At 41.0% G+C, this 22,787-nt stretch overlaps 1 protein-coding gene across 6 annotated transcripts in view; it reads left to right on the forward strand.

Annotated features, from left to right (window-relative positions):
• The window catches only part of ZBTB44 (zinc finger and BTB domain containing 44), a 1,060,028-nt gene that overhangs the window by 166,677 nt on the left and 870,564 nt on the right, over window positions 1-22,787 (forward strand). For 5 of the 6 annotated variants that reach the window (XM_044081142.1, XM_044081139.1, XM_044081138.1 and 2 more), the window contains one exon: window positions 19,898-20,055. The exons of the other annotated variant lie outside the window; for it this stretch is intronic. The gene's annotated coding sequence lies outside the window, so the exon portion shown is untranslated. The remainder of the gene's footprint in view (window positions 1-19,897; window positions 20,056-22,787) is intronic. 6 annotated transcript variants of the gene reach the window in all.

A 22,787-nucleotide genomic window follows, 5' to 3' on the forward strand; every position in this document is an offset into this window, starting at 1 on the left:
TTGTTTTGATGTCATAATTGGAATTGGTCTGATTTGTTCTTTGGAGTTTAAATAGTGAGTGTTTATGTATTTTTAAAGTCTGATGAAGTGTTGAGGTCAATGCGAAAGTGCTTACTGAGGTATAATAAAAGCTTTTTTGATTTATTTTACATAGCTGTGTTTGTTGCCACTCAGTTTTTATTCTGGTTTTGCTTCTTGCATACTGGTGTGACAACTTCATCACAGTTGTGTGGTTGTTTTTACTTTTTTTGGGATTAATGCAGTTGTTTGCCATTGTGTAAGCTTTAAGATAAAAATGTTTTTAAACCTTGTACATAACATGTTTTTGGAATTATTGATGGACATATGAACTTGTCGCCTCACAGTAAGACGTTGTCCTGTTCGATTCTCAGCTAGAGCGTCTTCTGTGTGGAGACATGCGTGAATGGGTGTACCTTCGTTGAAGGTTGTGCGTCAGGGCTGGCAACTCGGCATGCAAAAATCTACTGCCAATCATTAGAGGACCAGAGTTCCGCTGTGGCGACCCCTAACCGGGAAAAGCTGAAAGACACAACAACCATATAAAACCAGACTAGGTGGGGGGCTACACCCCCCCCCCCACCCTAACTATATATACGAACTCCAGGATTGCACTACAGTCTGGAAAAGGGCATAGTAGTGGCAGCATGTAGACTATTGCAAGGTAAGTGAAAGGTATATACTGTTTTCCCCACTGTAGTGCAATCCTGGAGTTAGTATATATAGTTAGGGGTGTGTGGGAGGCACAGACCTCCCTCATTGGGGGTACTGGAGGGGCATAACCCCCCACCTAGTCTGGCTTTATATGGTCCAGTTTACAATTTAGTGTGTTGAAATTCAGTGTTATGGGTTTCAGTCAAGTGACTTTTCAGTCTTTTGAAATTTCAGTTCTATGGTTTCAGTCAAATGAGGTTTCTATCATATGATAGGGATCCACATATGCACACACACAATATATGTCTACAAACATGTGTATATATATATATATATATATATATATATATATATATATATATATATATATATATATATATATATATATACACACACACACACACACATACATACATACATATACAAGTGTGTATGTGTATACATGTGTGTGTGTGTGTATATGTATATATATATATATATATATATATATATATATATATATATATATATATATATATATATATATATATATATAGGTTCACAGATGTTTACTAGGCTAACCACATACACACCACATCTTAGAACAAGAAATCTTGACAAAGCCAGGAATAACAGTGGGACATAAGCCATAAAATAGGGACATTTTTTTTTTTTTTTTTTTAAATATTTTTCTCACAGCCTTAGGAAGTTGATAGATTAACAGGTTTTGCATTACCCTGACTTTTTTTCTGAAGGATATGAAGTAGAATTTCAAATGTCTGTCCTTACATCCGATGTTATGTAGTCCAATCTCGCTTACATTCTTAACCGTGGGTTCGGAGCCGAACCTCGGCTCCGACTCGGCCATACTCTAGCTCGAAGTCTTCAATTGGCTCGTGGCTAAGAGGTATCCCATACTGCAATGCATCTATCTCCAGCTCTCGTTTGCCGCTCATACAGCTCGGACGTGGTCTCGCTCTTCACCGTGGCCAAGTACAATTTTTCTATTTATATTTCAACTTAGTAGCTCCAAAAGCTGTTTTCATAGCTAGTGTGTGTGTTTTGCTTTTGACCGGTTCGGTTGAACCTTTCTTGGTATCCCGTTTCCTTCTTTGGCATTTACAGGCTAGGCCCGTTTCAGTTAGAGGACCTAGTCCTCCCCTGTTTTTGCGTAGCAGACCTGTTACCGGGTTCTTTGTTGTGTGACTGTTTTTTGTTCCCTTATTCCCTGGGCTAGGCCCATTTAACTTAGAGGACCTAGTCCTCCCTGTTGTTATCCTGCGGTCTCTAGGCCGTTTAAGTTAGAGGCTCTAGTTTCCCACGCTCTGTTTCATTACTGTGGTGAAGGTGTCCCTACTGTTTTCCCCTGTGTGTGTTCTTGTCATCAACATGTCTGAGGATTCTAAAGAGCACAGGCCTTCGTGTTTTAAAAAGTGTGTCAAGTGTAATAACAAGATGTCTTTGCCGGATGGGCACTCTGTGTGCGTGTATTGCTTGGGGGCTATTCATCTGCAGGAATCCTGCTTGTTCTGTCACGCTTTCAGTCCCTGCGTGCTGCAAGAGAGGAAGAACAAACTAATATTAAGGGGATTGCTGAAACCTTCCTTTGAAGAGGATTTGGAGAGGTCTTCCAGTTCCAGGTCTTCTCATTCCAAACCAGACAAAAAGACGGACAAAAAATCCTCTAAGAAACTCTCTCCGGCTCAGTCAGTCTCGTCAGAGCCACCGGAGAAAATCATTAGAACTACAGTTGCTTTTTCTGCTCCACTGGCACCAGGGCCGACAGAAGACAGTACATCGAAGATGTCATCATCGGCTACCAGTTTATTGGAGCCGGTCTCCAGTTTTTTGACCGGTTTCTCCGACTCCTAGGTCTCCCTCTCTAGGGAGATCCAGATCCCCGACCATGTCCTCTAGGACCCTTTCCGATGACTATGTCGATAGAGTGGTGAGGAAATTGCTCCAGTCATCGGTGCTGGTTAAATTGCTTTCGGCATCAGCCCAGTTGGCTCTGGAGCCCATCCTCCCTTCATCTTTGGCTGTTCCTCCTCCGGACCTTTCTTCGGAACCAGAGTTGTCAGTTCCAGTAGCCTTTTCTAGCACCTCTGCTCCGATCTCTGCTCCGACCTCGTTGGTGCTGTCCACGGCGTCCAGGATTCACAGTTTGGTCGTAGCCGAGAGGTGAGGTCTCGGGTCGATCTTCGGCTCCGAGCCTTACTCTCGATGCTTCGGCTCAGGTGAGCGTGGACCCGACATCGGCTTTGGACCTCATTTCCTCAGCTCAGTGGGTGTCTTCTGCGGTTAGTCGACCTTCGGAGCCGGGGTATCAGCTTTCGAGGTCATGAGGAGTGTGCGGCCCGATCGTCAGCTGCATCTTACGGCACTGACACTCTTCCCCTTCCAGCACCGATATCAGTATCAGATCACCCTCTATCTAGGGACAGTGGAGAACTAAGGCCTCAGGATACCTCCATGAGTGGTCCCCAGCTTTCTGAGGCTTCCCCAGATTTTTTACCTGAGGAGCCCCCCAGAAAGTGTGTGTGTGTGCAAGAGGAAGCACATTAACTCCCAAAATGAGTCTTTCACGTCTGACACCGACCACGAGGATTCAGACGTGTCCCCCAAGTCGTCTTCTGACGATATCTCTTTTTCAGATATCTTGGAAATACTGAGACAGAGAGGTGACTGCCCATCCAAAGCCCATTCTGATGAGGAGTCGGTGTTCCTGAAGGCTTTTGGGTCCCAACCCTCGCCTCTTGGGTTTCTCCCCCGTTCGATGAGCTCCTGGACCTAGTTTGTTGAAAGGTGTGGGAAACTCCAGACACTGCGGAACCGGTCCCTAGGAGACCCAACAAGTTTTTGTCCGCTCCCGCTGATAAAGAATTTCTTACAAAAGGCGTTCTGTAGATGCCATGGTGGTGGCAGCAGCCACCAAGAAGGAACTTGCAGAAACTTCATCTACCGTCCATCCCCCTAACAAGGAGCCCAGTGCTATGGACAGGTATGGAAAAAGCGTGAGTTCTCTTTAGTGGCCTTTACACTGTGGTCGCTGAACTATTTGTCGCATTTTACATGGCTCCAGAGAGATCTCCTAAAGGAGTTGGGAGATTCTCTACAGGGTAATGTTTCTGATGCTGTGGCTAAGAAAGTCAATGCTCAGATGTCTACCCTAAATTCTGTTACCAACTCCTCCATGAGGCTGATCTCTTATGCAGCCGATGGAGCGAGCAGGGCTGTGGGTTCCGTAGTCTCTCTTAGGAGACACTCCTGGATGTGCCTGTGCAACTTCGTGGAGGCTTTCAAGTCTACCTTCACCAACGTGCCCTTTGATGGTTCATCCTTATTTGGAACCAAGGTGAAGGACATTCTCACTAGTTGCGAGCAGGAAGGAAAAACCATGTGTGCCGTGGGAGTCCGTTTTTCCATGCCTTCTAGACCTTATACCAAGGGCCAGAAGGGTAGGAAAATGTGGTTCAGAAAATCGCAGAGGTTTTTTCATGACGCACCGAGTGAGTCCCCCTCCAGAGGTAGAGGGGGGGGTGGGAATTCAGGTAGATACCACCCTAGAGGCAGAGGAGGCCCACATAACCAGGGGGATCACGATTCCTTTTGTAATTCTCCCTACCAGCGCTCCTGAGAGGAGGCCCGGCTGTGCGTCTCTGGAGCCAGTCGGGAGGTCGCATTTCTCTATATCCAGAAGCCTGGCGAGACATCACTCAAGACGAGTGGGTATTGGAGATGATCTCCAGAGGTTATCATATTCCCCTTCTTTCATATCCCCCTCCAAACAAAAGACTCCCAGACGTTCCACCCAGTCAAAGGGATTCCGCAACCTTAGAAGTTCAAAAGTTGCTGTTAAAAGGAGCCATCCAGCCCATCCCCTCAGACCAGTTAGGATTAGGGACATTCCAGATTTATTTTTGGTGCCGAAAAGAACAGGGGACATGAGACCCATTTGGATCTCAACCTTTAGAACCACCATGTAGAGAAGTCCAAGTTCCGCATGGTCACGTTACAGTCAATTCTCCCGTTATTAGGGAAAGATGTGTGGATGTGCTCCATCGACCTCAAGGATGCTTACTACCATATAAAAATGGACAGGGCTTCCAGAAGTCACCTACCCTTCCGGCTGGGAGCCAGTCATTTTCAGTTTTGTGCCCTGCCTTTTGGTCTCACCACAGCCCCCAGGGTGTTCACCAAATGCATGGCAGTGGTAACGGCTCACTTGAGACATCAGGGATTCCAAGTGTTTCTGTACCTGGACGACTGGCTCCTGTCTGCCACCATCAGGCATCTACTGCTACAGGTCAGGGACACCACTATTGCACTGTGCCAAAGTCTGGAAATTACTTTGAATTTTGAAAAGTCTGCCTTGCTGCCCTCGCAGCGTGTTACCTTTATCGGCACCAAATTAGACACTGTGCTCATGAGGGTTTTCCTGCCAGAAGAGAGAATTCAGGTTTTACAGCAGCAGGTCTACGCTTTACTACCACTGAAGAAGGTCAAGGCAAAAGGGGTCCTCAAGTTGTTAGGGACCATGACTGCCATGATTATGCTAGTTCCTCTTGCAAGACAACACATGAGGCTTCTTCAGTGGCTACGTTTTGCCCAATGGTCTCTTCAGCATCTCCCGCTCTCCCATCTTATTGTAGTAACCGACAGGTGCAGGCAGGATCTGTGCTGGTGGCTTCAAACCAACAATCTCAACGCGGGTATGCCTTTCGTTCTTTGATTGCCACTATGACCACGGATGCCTCCCAGATTGGGTGGGGGGGACATTATCTCGACAGGACAGTCCAAGGCGCATGGCAGGAACACAAGATCCATTTGCATATCAATGTCTTAGAGATGAGAGCGGTGCTATTAGTGTTACAAGCACTTCAAAGCTTTCTTCCTCATGGGACAATTGCAATCCACTCAGACAACATGTCAGTGGTCTGGTATCTGAACAAACTGGGAGGAACCAGGTCGTATCCCCTTTGCAGAGAGGTACTTCGAGTGTGGCAGTGGGCAGTATCTCCCTGGCGCTTTCTAGTGGCAACGCACATACCGGGGAAGTCCAGTGTGATTGCCGACAGGCTGAGCAGAGCTATACTGATGCCTCACAAGTGGTCCCTGAGTGAACAAGTGGCGGAACGGATTTTCCGCAGATGGGGTCAGCCTTGCTGCGATCTGTTTGCCAACCACCTCAATACCAAATGCAGCAGCTACATCACCCTTATTCCCCCGAAGGGGGAGGCACCCAGGGACGCTCTAGTTCATGATTGGCCCTCCGGTCTTCTCTATGCCTTCCCTCCAATTCCCCTGATAATGAAGGTTATTCAGAAAGCACATTCCTTTGGGAAGCAAAATGATACTGATTGCACCACACTGGCTTCATCAGATCTGGTTTCCTTTTCTTCACCCTTATCTAATGGACGATCCGTGGATTCTGGACCCAGAGCAGGATCTGTTGACTCGTATGTCAGGGCAGTTCCACCCCTCCATTGAGACCCTCAGGTTGACAGCATGGCTGTTCCAATTCCGTCCCTAGTCAGGCTTCATGATTTTTCACTGGAGGTGGTTCATATTCTGTCTTCCTCCCACAAGCCTTCTACTAGGAAGATTTATTCCACTAAGTGGAAGAGATTCTCCATTTGGGCTTATGAAAGGCAGATTGACCCCTATACAGCTCCCATCTCATCAGTTTTAGAATTTCTTTCTCAACTGTTTAACCAGGGATCAGCTGCGGCAGCTATCAAAGTGCAGTTGGCAGCCATTTCCACTTTTCATGTTGCTAATGAACCCAATCTAATGGCGCACAGACTTTGTAGGGCTTTTCTGAAAGGGATTATGCTACTTTGACCTCCAATCTTTGATCCTGTAATGCCATGGGACCTTAATTTTGTGTTACAGTGGCTTACCTTGCCTCCTTTTGAGCCCGCGGCAACCTGTGATATTAAATTTGTCTTGGAAGACCGTCTTTTTGATAGCCATCACTTCGGCTAGGCAGGTCTCTGAACTCCAAGCTTTATCAGTTCCGCCCCCTTACTTGGTATTTCACAAGGATAGGGTTTTGCTAAGACCTGTATGCCTAAGGTTGCTTCGGTGGTCAACCTCAAACTCAACCAGTCCATCAAGCTGCCTATGTTTTTCCATGAATTCTCTAACAAGGCCGAATTGAAGCTTCATCAGCTAGATGTCCACAGACAATTGCATTTCTGTTTGCATAGAACAAAAGATATTAGGAAATCTGATCAACTCTCTGTCTCATTTTCAGACAATAGACTCGGGACTTCAGTTTCTAAAGTAACTCTGTCCAGATGGATTTCTAGTTGCATTTCCTTCTTCTATACTTCAAATGGCAAGGAATTACCCTTTAAAGTGAAGGCTCATTATACACATTCGGTGTCTACTTCTACTGCCTTTCAGGCTAGGATGTCTATGGATCATATTTGTGCTGCAACCAGTTGGGCATCTCCTCGCACCTTTATTAGTCAGTACAAATTGGATCTGATTTCAAGGGGCAGATCCTCCTTTGGTTCCACAGTGCTCTGGAGTATTTTCCAGTGAGCCACCCAAGGTCTAGGTGCTAGGGACACTGTCCCGCGGGTAAGAATGTAGGCAAGATTGGACTACATAACATCAAGAAGTTATGTACTCACCATAACGTTCGATGTATGTAGTCCATCTCGCCTCACATTCTTACTAACCCACCCACCTACCCCCTCCTGGAGGGCCTACAGGTTGAGTCTCTGTTTTCAGCACTCCTTGATGTGTTGAGTTGGTTCTTCCTCTCAGCGTGTTTGTGTGTGTGTATGTGAGCTCGCAGCAAACAAGATCTGGGGATAGTCGCGTTGCAACATGGGATATCTCTTAGCCACGAGCCAATTGAAGACTTCGAGCTAGAGTATGGCCGAGTTGGAGTCAAGGTTTGGCTCTGAACCCACGGGTAAGAATGTGAGGCAAGATGGACTACATACATCGAACATTATGGTGAGTACATAACTTCTTGTCTTTAAAGATTTGCCACTAACTTGTCAGAAAACCACATTTTTATGAAAAATATGAGGCCACAATTGTAACATTTTGGGAAAATCTGTATAGTTTTGATGTATGACACACACACCGTACACATACACACAAGCACACACCGAGAGATGTTTGTGTGTGTGTATAAATAGTTATATTTGCTGAACAGTGATGGTATAAACTGAAACACAGCTGAATAATCCAAGCATATAATTTATTTCTGGGTAAGTGCTTTCACAGTTGAAATGACTGCTTCATCAGACCATTAAAAATATCAATACGTCAAATATTTAAATACATGTAAAACACTTAACCCAATAAATCAAATGCCAAAAATTAATAAACTACCAGTCACAAAAAAGAATTGGACATATAGGGCATGCAGTTATCCAAGGATATGACTGCAACAAATCCGCATTCCTTTAAATCCTAGTATGGCCAATCACAAAACACTGTTAGTGTTCATTAAAATTCACTTATTTTGTTAAATCATAAATATCACAGCTAATCTTAGTGATGAACAAAGGAAATGGTTCACTCACTGCTCACTTGTTGAACAAACATCAGTCGTAAAGTTTAGACCATCGTTGTGTCTTTCGGCTTTTCCCGGTTAGGGGTCGCCACAGCAGAACTCTGGTCCGCTTAGACCATCATTAAAAAACATTAAAAACACTTGTACAAGATATGTACATGAGAAATAAAATGCAAAGTAGTAATAGCAATACACTGCTGTTAAAACCTTTCCAGGAATGTCATACATACTACCTACGACACACATCAACATTGACAGTGAATAAGTAAAATCTAATTTTCAAAATTCCAAGTTCACTATGTTCGTACAATTAAATCCTGGCTGTTCAGAATTAGAATAGTGCTCGATGGACACATTTGCGGTTAGTTCACTATATTCATACAATCCAGTCCTGACTGTTACGAATTAGAATAGAGCTCGATGGACACGTTTGCGGTTATATGTTGTTTGGCCTCTAAAGAATAGTAAGGCATTATTTCTTGATATTTCATTGAAAATTATGCAAGTTAATTTATGATAGTAGCTTGTTTAAGTAGTAGGACATTAGCATATTTGCTAGCAGTAATTGTTACTGTATTATTAAATGTTTTATTGTCTGGCATTTTGAAATGTCACATATCTACACACAGACATACCCACCCACCCATATATAGACGCACACACACGCACACATAATACGTAGTCGACATTCATGCATAGTAACACAAGTGTCCTTTGCTTTATTACGTAAACTGTTGCTTGAACCTCCTGGAAGTTCTACAAAATAGGACATCATGCAAGAAGTATAACCTTCCTGGTGAGCACACTGCAGTGGTGTTTACAGACATACCTACATGAAAAAAATGGAAATAATGCTTAGTAATGAGACCCTGAATGTAGAAAACTGTACAATGGTACTATTTTTTTCTTTTACTTGCTTAGTTGCATTGCGGTGGTGGTGCTGTGGTAGCGTTGTCGTCTCATAGCAAGACGTTGTCCTGTTCGATTGTCAGCTACAGCGTCTTCTGTGTGGAGGCATACGTGAATGGGGTGTGCCCACGTTGAATGTTGTGCATCAGGGCTGGTAACCCGGTACGTAAAATTCCACTACCAATCATTAGCGGACCGGAGTTCCGCTGTGGCGACCCCTAACCGGGAAAAGCCGAAAGAGACAAACACATTTGCTTAGTTGCATTGTTTCAAAGTTCATGCCTGAAATACATTTTCATACTGAAACCACTTACAGTGTATCAAGTTATGGCTGTTAGAATTTCTCAGGTTTTGCTACAGTGTTTGCATCTGGTCCTAGTTTGGGTGAAGTTGTCAAATTAAACAAACAGCACAAAAAGTTACAAAACTATGCAGCTGCTGCAAGGCGACGCTACCTACACAGAAAGTAAATTGCATCACTAATCACATGAACAATTTGTATTTACCTTCCCCTTTTCCAGCACACAATGCATGTACATATGATTTATATACATACATATGTATCTGTCCAGCTTAACACTTTGACCGTGATGTAAAAAATTTTCAATGGAACTGCTGGTGAGATTTCTTTTTAAACGTATCTATTGCTTTAAAAGGGGGGAGGGGCGAGGTCTGAGTCCTTTGAACCCACTGATGGTCAGCAGACATAATCGCAGTTTCGAATAAGAGAAAAAGCCTCTTAAACTGTGAAATAAGGTAAGAACTCTTCACAATGTGGATAATAATATTACTAAGTAAATGGAAAGCACTGCAAGGACTGTTAAAGCAACCCATGAATGGAGATTGTTTTGAAGGAAAGAATAACTAACTACCTGTCTGTCTTTACCTATATTAGTAAAATTAAGAAACTTATGGAATAACATTCAACATCACTCTGATCTTCTCTTTGGTGGAATCCCTACTCTGACCCCAATTACTTTGTCAATAGCAGTCAAGTTTGCAGCAAATTTCACCCACGAAGCACCCATTCCAACACCACTCATGCCAGATTTCCTTACCCCCGTCATTACTAAAAATATATTCTTAAGGTATTATCTAAAAACAAAAACAGTTCCTCCATGGGTCCTGATAACATACCCAGGTGCTTATTAAACAGAACCTGCAGGCTGTCACAGAATCTTTCCTTAAATCATTTAACCTAAGCATAGCCACAGGCTACGTACCCAAATCCTGACACACTGCTGTGTTTATGCAGCTCCAAATAAGTGGCCCTACAAATGACCCTGGGAATTGCAAAATATTCAGCCTTAATAGTCTGATCCATAAAGCTAAGGAGCAAATCATAACTGATCTCATCAATTATGATAGTAAAAATTCCATTGTTTGACCCCCAACAATTTGGCTTTGTCAGAAGATCACGCCTGTTCATCCTTGTTAATTAAATTTGCAGACAACTGCAAACTGGATGTAATTGCTAAAAACTATTCAGATATTAGCAGCCTTTAGAAAGAACATACCATGGTTAACATCTGGTATATGGAAAATATTTATTTATTCATTCATTTAATTATTTACATTTGTTAACCCAGGTAGTGTCTGGCTGGCCAAGTAGCCTGTTTTCAGTGGAAACTTGGAGATAAAAGCTCCATAACAGTAGCACAAAAGATTACAAAAAATTTTGCAAATATTTACAAAGAATATGCAAAAAAGTTTAACAGTAGCCTAAAATCACAATTTACAAAGAGAGAATGTAAAACAGAAAACATCACATTTCCTAAGCCTTACTACAGACAGTGATATGAATAGGAGGTGGGATCTGGCTGTGTCTAGTTTGGCGTTTTGAGCAAGTAAGGTCTGCCTGTATGTAGTGCACCAAGTTTGATGTGAAGTTTAGTTGTGAGTGATGTGTTTATCAAATGTTGGGTTGTTGTCTGTTGTGACACCAAGTAGTTTTGTTTGGTTAACTAGTTCAATTCTAGTGCCAGTAGTGGAGTAGATGAAGAGAGGAGGTGGATTGGCTTTGGATTTTCTGGTTGAGAAGATCATTAATTTTGTTTTGTTTTGGTTTAGGATGTGTTGAAGTTCATTCAGGTAATGTTCAATATCTAGAAATGATTTTTGCAGTTTATCCTGGAGTTCTTGGGGTGTGGGAGCAGAGCAAATAAGACTAGCATTGTCAGCATATTGAATGATAGAAGCAGATTTAATGGTTGTGTTTAGACTATTTGTGGGTATAATAAAAAGGAGAGGGCCAAGGATGGAAACCTGAGGAACCCCAACAGGGACTGGGATGATTGTGGAGAGTTTATTATCCCATTTAGCTGCCTGTTATCAATTAGTAAGGTAACTAAAGAACTAGCTGAGTGCTGTAGAGTTGCAGTTGAAGGAGGTTGGAGTGTTGAGTAGTAGTTGGTGGGATACCGTATCAAAAGCCTTGACCATATAAAGAATATAGTAGCGACAGTTTTGTCCATTGTTATTGAAGTTGATGTAGTTAGTGAACCTTATGAGGGCTGTGGAGGTAATGTCTTTTGGACAGAAGCTATGCTGTGAACTAGATAGGGGGTTATTTGTAGTGAGCTGATCTAGTATCTGCTTATGGATACATTTTTCTAAGATTGTGGCTAAGGGTGAGAGAATGGCAATGTGCCGATAATTAGAGCGATCTGTTGATAGGCCTCCCTTGTGGAGGGGGATGATATGGGATATTTTTCAGAGTATGAGAACATAATGTTCTGAGATGGTTCGATTGATTAGGATAGATATGGGATAGTCATATAGTGAATTTGAAAACTTTTAGTATTTCTTTCAAAAAAACAGAAATCGTCAACAACATATAATATAGAAAAGCATCCTCTTACAAAAGGTAATTAGGGGCCTGTGCATTTGGGTTGACAATTTCCTCTAATTCGATCACAAGATAATTGTTTCAGGACATGCTGTTGCACAACAGCATGTCCTGAAACAATTATCTTGTGCAACAGCATGTCCTGAAACAATTATCTTGTGATCGAATTAGCGGACATGCTGTTGCACAACACAAGTAGTAGCCAATGATATTTTGTCTAGATCCAACGCCATTGTCTCCCAATATCGAACACTGATCAGCCCCTTTATAGAGCACAATGTTCTATTCAGTATGTATGCATCTCACATGACATCTCAAACACAAAAAGCCCAAGAAATTCCTAATGGACATAACAAATTATCAGGAGAGACTTGAAAGAGCTGCCTGAGTACTCTTTGTCTTATAGACATCTGAGGGATGATCTATGCATTGTTTACAGTATCACTGGGGAGCTGGTGGTCCTTGACCTCCTATATTTCACTAAGAAAAGCAACTCTGCTAAGACTAGAAGCAGAAACATGAACCTTCAGAAGTTAAACAGAACACGAAGGAGAGAGATTCATCACCTACCACCTCCCACTTCTCTGGAATAAGCTTTTACTACAGAATAAGTAATGAGATTCTCTTATCTTCCTTGAAATGAAACCTGGATGACTTGATGGGTGCTCTGATATGTATCCTGAGACAAACTGTTATCTCTCTCTCCATGAGAAAGTAGATAAAGTTTGAGGGTGGATATTGACAAGGTGTACATGGACTTGGACTAAAGCAGTCAAACATTCATATGAATGTTATAACTTCTATTGATTCCACAGTTCTGGATGAAGACTTCAAGGATGACTTGAGGAGTGAGGGCTATACTTGTAGGAGTGTACTGGAATGAAGTTTATCTGACCTAAATCTGACTAACAGACCATTTTCCAATATGGGCACATCTTGCCCAAAGTTCATATTGAAACATGAAGTTGCTCATAAGTGTACTTGGTATCAGAGCACCTTGGTCCATGGCTGATGCTGACTTGTTACTCATAATATTAGAAGTGGATCATATGCTGCAGATGCTCAGGACATTTGGCTAGAGTGCAAACTCGAGCTGCTCATAAGTGTACTTGGTATCAGAGCACCTTGGTCCATGGCTGATGCTGACTTGTTACTCATAATATTAGAAGTGGATCATATGCTGCAGATGCTCAGGACATTTGGCTAGAGGGCAAACTCGAGCAGATCAGGGAAACCACAGTAGTAAACAGGATGTGATGGCAATATTCTGTGCACAAAGTATGTTACTTAAAGCTGATAAATATTTTCATTAACATTGTTATTTGTGATTACTTTGAGAAGGTAAGGTCACATAAAATAGTCTGCAATTTTTATTTCAAGAATTTAAAACCTTTTCCAGAGCAAGGTGATTTCAACTTAGTATTACACTGAGTCCAAAATGTCTGCAACTGCATGTCTAGGCTGAATGCACGATTAACATTTGTTTTGCTTTGGTGGTTGCAATTGTATTCTACTTCTAGCTGTGTCATTGATAACTCATAAGTAAGTACTAGGCTAGCTTCCCATGTGGGTCATTTTAAGCCTAGGCAATTTCCCTTCCAAAGGTGAGAATCAAGCTGTGTACCTTGCTTTGTGAGGAAAACACCTTAACCATTATATCATCCCCAGCCCCAACTTTTACTCTTTTGATATTGTTATCAAAGCTCGTTACACAGTACAACAATGGTTTACATTTTTACAAGAAATATTGATACTGCTTGCTAAGATTGAAAATAAGTAGTACATACCAAAGTGTTAGATATGTCACCAAAAGCTGCTAGACACTTTGTCAGAAATGCAACTGAAGGCAGTGCAACAATGTGGCTAGTCTCCTCCTGATAAGTACCGATTACACATCATTTTTTGACTAGAAAATCTACATAGGATTTATGTGACCTTGAGGCTGATGCATAGTACACACACACACACACACACACACACACACACACACACACACACACACACACACACACACACACACACACACACACACTGGTAAGGATCATGTCTATGACAGGGAAGTGCAGTTGGGATTTCATCCTTTTCATGGGGAACCAGTTTATTGAAAATATGTAATTGAGCTAATTTCCTAAAAAGTGTTGCATCACAGAATTTTGGTTTGGGACTAAGTTCACCTATCTTCACAACCTCTTCCTTAGATGTAATTTACTCCTTGGTCGCACTACTTCTGGCAAAAAGGTCTTTTGAAAAGTTTGTGCTTGATTAAAGTGATCACTTCCTGTTAGTTTCCTACTGGCCTTCTTGCCTAATGTATTCAGATGGCAGAGAACTCCTAATTCCATGACAGAGCTGTTACATTGTGCACTGGTAATCTAGCTTTGAATGTACATCTAAATGGTGTACATCACTGTCCTTCCACATATTTTATCTTGTATGTATAGAGAGGGAAACTCGCACAGAGGCAAATAAAAAGGACTAAAAGTTATGCACATATAGTGAAATGAGCAAAGGAATGTAGATATAATTACCTCTTAGCTCTACCACATGCAGTATCTGACAGGGCAACCTTGAGATCAAGGGTCATTTCCAACATAGCAACTTTGTATTACCAGCAGTTGTTGTATAATGCATTCTCTCCTTGGTTTTGGTGCGTGTGTGTGTGTCTTATAAGATAATAATTCACCACTTGAAGCTGAGACAATATTGTAAGCAAAAGCTTTCACTACAGATACTGTTCCATTAAAAATAACTTATTGTTATAAAAATAATGTAAATCCTTGCAACTCAGCAGAATGATGCGTGCACACATGCGTGTGTGTTTATAATGTGCTCAACATTTCCCCCATGTTTGTGAGATTTAACTCGTATACTGTAGGTTCATAACTACTTACTAGACATGCATGCTAGGAGAAGACTTGAGGAACCTAGACCAAATTTCCACTTGCCCTAAAAGCATTGTCACTTGCTCAAGGTCACACAACAGGGAGATGAAAGCTGATAGAATCAAACCCTGTACCACAAAAAGTAGCTAGAATAAAACCCTGTACCACAGAAAGCTTATCATGCATACCCTTAATATTCTGAGTTGGCTTATTATCAGGTATACCCTTAATATTCTGAGTTAATTGCCAGACAATTAACTCTTAGTAGCTGTGTACAAAAATGCCTCGGGTACATTGCTAATAAATACTCCCTAGCCGCTAGGGAAACATAACTACCACCTTTACCGTCTGTTGAAGGACTACTTCACAGTTTGCAGTGCTGTGGGGCATTAATAACCACAGTTATAGTCTTGTCCTTTTTGTCATCACATAAATTAAAAAAGGTTCAAACTAGTAAGTCAGGGTTGATGTGAAATTGCTGTACCAGTCTCCATACACTGTAATTGCTTTATTCAACCTTCTCAGCTGTCCTTGATTTTCAGAGATGTCCCTGATTTTGACTCTAATTTTAGCTATCACCCTCTTAATCCCGCTTAAAACTAGTAACATTTAGAGAAAAGGTGGTTAATTGTTCTAAATAAATGCAGTAATTTGAGCTTTAGACCTCAGAAATTGATAATTAGTTTGTTCCTTTATTTTGTCATTGTTTGAAGTTGAGTTGGAAGTTAGTAGTACTAATTTTTAAGTGTGTCTGTGATTGTCCTTCATATTTCTGCATTTGTCCTTGATTTCGCTGAGAGCTATGGCATCATTACAGAAGGCTAAACAAGCTGACAGTGGAAGCAAATAATACTGTCTGCACAAAGGGAGTGAATGCACATCTCTGCCATTCTATTGATATACTCTACTCTCAGCACCCTAAATAAAGTCATGGCATTATCAACTGTAAACCTACAGCAATCTTACCCTCATTCTCAAAAACAACTGTTAAACTATTTTCTGCAGGAAGAACTCCTATTCCCCAGACAACATGGCTTCCGTCCTTCCCATAGTACTTACACTGCACTTCTAACCTGTTTAGAAACTGTCAGCAAAGCTAGAGATAATGGCAAACTAGTCGTCTTATATCCAGACTTGTCTAAAACCTTCAACACAGTTTGTTACAGCAAATGTCTACTTCAAATGTCCTCATTAGGTCTCTCTCAGCCCACCCTTCTGTGGTTCAAATGCTACCTGTCCAATAGATTATCAGTCAGTAAAATGGGAGTCCACCATCTCTCCATGCCTCCAAATCACCACCGGTGTACCACAAGGCTCTCACCTTAGTCCACTCCTCTTTAACATCCTCACCAACAGCCTCAACATATTCACACAACAGATCTCCCTAACACTGTACGCAGATGTCTCCACTGATTTACCCATCTGACAGTGTGGTTCACCTCCAAAAAATTACTCAAAAAGCTTTAAAAGCAACTGAAACATGACTGTGCAACTCGCAACTCATGCTCAGCTGTAAAAATAAAAACAAACTACTACCCCCCCCCCCCCCCCCAATCACTCTCCCATGGAAAAGCAAAATTAAAGTCTTGTCTTTGTATAATGCAACCATTGAAGTCACTTCTAATAGTAAATTATTAGGGATGATTGTGGATGTTAATCTTAAATTCGACCTTCATATACAAAGTTGCATTAGAAAAACTCATTGAAAACTAAAGATGCTTATAGAGGCAAAAACTCTCTCACCAATATAACTAAAGCTACTTATCTCCTCCCCACACGTCTTTATGGTGATCCCATCATTGCTAATCTTAAGTCATCACAAAAATTTGAGCAACACTATAACAAAGTAGCTAAACTTGCAGCAAATACACCTTTCAGAAGTCACAATGAAGAGCACTAAAAAAGCATGAACTGGTTAGAACTACCCCATCAAGTAACATATACACAGCTTCTCACCATCTATAAAATTCTCCCAAATCCATACGTTTCTCCTGCATTAAATAACATTCTACACAACTATGTTCTTAGTCAATCATTACTTTCCAATGACCAAAAACTCCTGTCTGTCCAAAACCGATCAAATTTGCTGGGCATTGTCTGTACTCGTGCCATGTTGCTAAGGTCTGGAAATCCTTATCTCTATATATCAGGTTAGTACTCTCCTCCTCCTCATCCTTCAAAACCATTCTGAAAGACTTCCTAGCCAACAGCTGGACCTGTTCTTGCTCAACATCAGGATAAACTACATCCCTAAATGTAGACCATTACCTAGTCATTACCTAGTCATACCTTTCATCTCTTTACTCTTCCTTCACTCAATTCCTTACTTCTATCAATTTCTCTCCCTTGGCTTTCTCTCTAAATATGCAATAGACCTTCTTTTCCCTGACTTTTTATTGTAATTCCTGTTTGTGTTATATTAACTTGCCTTTAATTTCTCTATAAACTAGCTAACATGTCTTTAACTATTAAAACATTGCCATATAACTGGCATCTATTCTTAACCAATATTTTCATACTCTGTATTATAGTTTGGTTTAACTGTTTAAACTGTATTTATTTTTTGTATTATTAACACTGTAAAACTCTTAGTCTTAAAATGTTTTGCAATTCTTTGCAAATTTTCTTCCCAGGACTCCATTGAAAATGGGTTCCTACCCAGTTGGACTTTCCCGGTAATCGTATGCCAATAAATAAACTACAACATCCACAGTTAAGTACTACACAAGAACAGCAAACAGACCAACAAAAGTCTTAATAAATTTATCTGTCATCCTGTTGCTCAAAAATGTCATTTATCACTTATCCTCGTAGCAAAACTGGTAAAATAATCCATGGTATGGCAACACTGGCAAACATACCTCTCAGAGCAAGAAATCTGGACAAAGCTGAAATTAATGAGTAGACAGTGACCCAAAAATATGTGATGGATGTTAAATATTGATTTTGTAAACTTGCAAAGTTGCTGGAGTAACAGTTCTTGTGTTAGCATGCAATTTCTAATGGTGAAATTCACGTCATTAATGAGGCACTGCAGTAGAGTGTGATTTTCCAGAAAACGCAAATCTTGAGGTACAGACCAAAAGTATAAGTCAAATATCTGGACCTTCTGTGAAAATCTGAAAAGTTGGGAGGTGTGCTGGAAAGCAAAAGTGTCTTTTTAAAAAAATCAGAAGAATAGAACCGCTGCATGTGCACAGAACAGAAACTGGCAATAATCACTAAGATCTGACGGACTGAGCCAGTCATCTGTAACTCTGCTGACTCAACTATTCACATGTCTAAAGAACTAGCTATTGTCCTTGTCAAAAATGCACTCCCTTACTCCTCTACAGTAAATAAAATGATCATATTGCTGGTTCCATAAATAAAACAGTCAGATTGCTGGTTCTGTAAGATCGGTAACGCTTATGCTTTTGCTGCTGCCCTTCCATCATACACGTTACTTCTTTCAGATAAAAAGTTATTGCCAGGCAGTCAAATGATTAGATTGTTTAATGCAACAAATTAGGTGTGCTCAAGTCTTTCTTCTGCAAGACATCAGCAAAATGCTATTGATTGGAAGTGCAAGTTACAGTAGCGTTCATAACTTGCAGCACAAGCATTCATAGCAGCAAGCATGCAGCAAAAAGGAGACTGATAAGATGTATCATTTACTTTTCCCCCATGCCAGGTATGTGTACACTGATGTTCCTCCTGGAGATGTATGCCTTAATGTGGGTGGACATTTAGGAAAGCAGTAACACTTATAAGAAGCGCAAATTACAAAGAGCCATTTCCATTTTTTTAAGACAGTAGTGTTAGTTTCCTCCCACATCCCAAAGACATGCTGTAGGTGGATTGGACACTCTAAATTGGCCCAAGGCGTGAGTGTGTGCATGTGTGTGCCTTCTTTGAAAGGTTGGGCGCCGGGCTGGCAACTCAGCACTGTAAAACTCCACTGCCAGTCATGAGCGGACAGGCGATCCGCTGTGGCTACCCCTAACTGGGAAAAGCCGCAAGAAGAAGACAAAGTGTTTGTTATGTAAAAGCACTATGGCTCTAACTGTACTGTTCTCAAATACATGTTTTTACAGTGAGGTGCAAAGGCATGCATCTTGAGAGGCAGATCCAACTACATTCCATGACAACATGGAAAGGAAAAGGAATGGTTCACTGTAACTGGTGCTTGCTGTAACTGCTATGTTTTTCTACCATGCTGGTTTTAATGTAGTCATCGTCACTCCTAGCACTAGATGATAGCGATCGCAGACTTAAAGCAGACTTCAGCAGTACTGTGTGAAGCAGTGGAATGCAAATGCTGGAATCCATTTCGTCAGGGAGCAAAAACAGGATTGGACTAGAGATTGACGCACATTTTCAAGAAAATTGTTGCTGTGGGTAGGAACACAGTTGCATCATGTATGATCTCGCAAAGGGGGAGGTGATTAGCTAAGTGGGTGTCAATGTTTCAGCTTCAGTCTGAAGCAAGAAACTAATTTTTGAAACAAGATAGTTTCCCTTAAAGGTTCAGCTGTTTCATGAGGACTCCTAGCAGACTTAGTTTGGAAATTCTCTGACATCATTTTGGAATCTTTATGAAGTAATTTGTGTTGGAGAGTGGCATGAGGTAAGTGAAAAAGGGCCAGAAAGTTGTGCTAATCACTGAAAATGTGCCAAAGCTCAAGAAAGTTGTCTGAGAGGATGTATGCAAGTTCCAGTGGTATACTGAAAGTTCTTCCAGTAGTCCAACTGGTGTTTCGTATGAAAGAAGGTTTGACTTGCTGATTCCACTACACATCCATTTTTTCAGATAAGAAATGCAAAGCCGCAAGAGTGGCTAAAAAGTTGACTGATGAGCACTATTTTTTAAGTTTTGACTGTCTCTTCTAGTAATTCTTAACTGATGATGCTATATGACAGTGCAGTGTTAGAGGAAGTCTATACACAATGTGTATTGACCTGTAAAGTCCGTCTTTGTTTCAGTAGAACATTTTATGCATGAGAAAATATTTTATGTAGTCATAATGTTTTTATCATGTTGTGGGTTTAACCAAGTAAACAATGTTTTTTTTTTTTAAACAGGTTCACTGAGTGAAAGAAAAAAACACCTGTGGCATACCAGCCGTTACCTTTGACCCCCCCCCCCCCAAATATCCCAATTGTGACCTACTGTGATGCACATAGGCAAAGCAGGACACTAATTTGGTATTTTCATGGTGGCCAGCAGAGGAATGTCAAAGGTAATGTGGGTATCTCCTGGGGGGTGTGTATAGCATGCTTTTCAATTGCTGAAATTAAAACTTAATTACATCATTAATTTTATGGCAGCAATGAAATGGATTTAGTTAATGCTGTACACATGCTGTTTGTGTTCATCTTTGTTAGCACGATAAGTCAGAATTTGAGCTCTAAATTACTAGATTTAACAGGTCTCTTTTTTTGTTTAATATGCTTTTGAAAATATTTTGTGGAGAGAGTTACATTGCAGATGTAGTTGGATGTGTCATTGTGTAATTTCTTTGTGATTTAATTGCTTTAAACTTTAACTGATGACTTGTATACCTGAGGTAATTGATTTGGAAGTTTGTTTTAAAAATTGGTGGCTCTTGTGGTGTCATGAAACTTAGTTGAGGTAAGAAATTAGTCCCAAGCCAGCAGTTTGAACATTTTATTTATTTGTATTAAAAAGTTCATTGTTGAAAGATTTTTAATTAATTTTGTTGTAATCTCTCTGCATTAATAATGTATTTTTTGATGAAGTGAATCCTTGCATCACTTCTATGGTTTTCTTGGGATGTTACATGCACACAGCTATAGTCAAAATTTACTTGAAAAAATCATTAAAAATGACATCCCATGATGTGCATATTAATTGCTGTGTGCAACATTTTTAAATACTAACTAGATTGAAGTAATCAAATTGAAATACTTTTAATTTAAGGTATATCCTTTACTAAGAGGTAATAACTGGCTTGTGGCACAAGGCATACTCAAAATAAATTGTGGTGGCAGACTTAATGTCTGGAGCATTTTTTTTTTTTTTTTTGAAAAAGTTTTTATTAGAGTTTAAACAAATTGATCATAATTGTATTTAGACATTTGTAAGCATAAAAAAAAACAATATGGATAAGGACAAACAAGAACAACTGTTTACAAGAGTGTCTACAAGCAATGAAGACTCTCAAAAATTATTTTACATTACACTTGATAGGAGTATAGACATTTTTGTTTATCAGGAAGTTCCTTGAAATTTGTCCAAGTATTATAGTAGGAGGTGATTCCAGTAGATCTGGATTTAATGGTGATAATTGCCAGATGGCATACTTCGGTTGCAATATTTGTGAATTCTTTGAATGAGGGTATAGCTTCATTCTTCAATTCTTGGTTATAACTTTCCTCACAACTTATAAAAATGGACAGTAAAAGAGGGTATTTCATTCTTTTAACACAAACAGGAATAGGGGTATTAAAAATAATTAATTACTTAGATAAAACAAAATTGTCCCCAAGTAAAACCTATAAAAAAAGATTGTTGATGTCCTATTTTCATGTTGCAGTATTCATAACAGTAGGGAGATTGCTGCATGCAGTGTCACCGTCCGGCCAGTATACCAAAGTCTTTGTTACAGGAGGGTAGGTGTGATGTCCCTTACCAGGGCCATAATCTGACTTTGGGTATAAAAGTGACGTCTGCACATATCCTCATCAGAATTTTTCTGCCGCAGTGAACGTCTAACTCCTGTTTGCCAGTTCCGTAAGCAGATTGCGTTTCTTCAGACGGCCTTTTACGATTCCGTTCAAGACCAGATGACTGCTTCTTCGCACGATGCAGATAAGTGCCTTGTTGAGTTTTTTCTTTGCTTTTGATTGCAGTTTAGACTTGCCTGTCAGCTAGAAAGGGGAAGTGTGCTTGTGGAAGACAAATTCCTTAGAAGGACCCGCACGAGAAGTGCGTATTTTGCTTGGGTGAGGCCCACGACCATATGTTCTGTCCCATTTGCAAATCTTTCGTCTCCAAAACTCTTCGCAGCTGTTAGTGGCACTGAAGTTGTACTTAGAAAGTCAAAGGCTACGTCGCTTAGTGCTTGGTATGGAAGCGGGAGTAGGCTTGTCCGCTGAGCCACCGAGGAAGAAGGCCAAGAAAATTAGGCCGGAATCCCAGGCTGCGCCTCAGGCGTCCGAGCAGGTTCTTAAGGCGCTTGAATACCTGGAATCCTCTCAGACGGTGGTTTCCAAAGCAGGCCAGGGAACCTTAATGGAAGCTGGGATGCCGGAAACCGCATGTACGTCTGCTGAGGCTAATCAGCCATCAGAACCTGATGGCGGAGGTGAATCACAACTCACTCAGTCGGAAGGCCCTGCTCCTTGTCTTCTACTAAACAGACATCCACCACGATGCTTTCTCTAATGGCTACTCCTTTGAAGAGAAAACAAAAAACTAAGCATTCTGAACCTCAACCAGTTCCTGGTTGGGAAGTGTTCTCACAAAGTCTCTTTAAGGCATTTCAGGCCTTGCAGACACAACAACGTCCCCCTACTCTCTCACCTCAGCCACCCTTACAGGTATCTCAGAAAGATTACTCCTCTTCTGAGGAATCCTTTTCTTATGAAACCCAAGTAGACTCCCCCAAGGATTTCATTACTGCAGAGGAAGAGGATTCCATTTCTCCTGAGTCCCCAGGAGAAGAATTTACCTTTGGGGATGCTATCTCCCTCATGAAGGAACATTTTAAGTGGCAGGCATCAGAGGTTTCTGACTCCAAGAAAAGTTACTTTGACCTTTTACAGATGGAGCAACCACCTCCTTCTGCTGTTCCCCCTTTATTACCTGCCTTCCAGGATACATTTTTGGCTGCTTCAGTCTCCTGACTCACAACTACCAGCCTCTAAACGCCCAGACTGTTTTTATAAGGTCCTCCAGGACACCCAGAAGTTGTTTGTGTTTCACTGTTGCAGTCATTACATTTAGGTA

This window comes from Protopterus annectens, chromosome 8.part0 (assembly GCF_019279795.1).
Source record: "Protopterus annectens isolate FY-2018-M chromosome 8.part0, PAN1.0, whole genome shotgun sequence".
NCBI classification, from domain to species: domain Eukaryota; kingdom Metazoa; phylum Chordata; order Ceratodontiformes; family Protopteridae; genus Protopterus; species Protopterus annectens.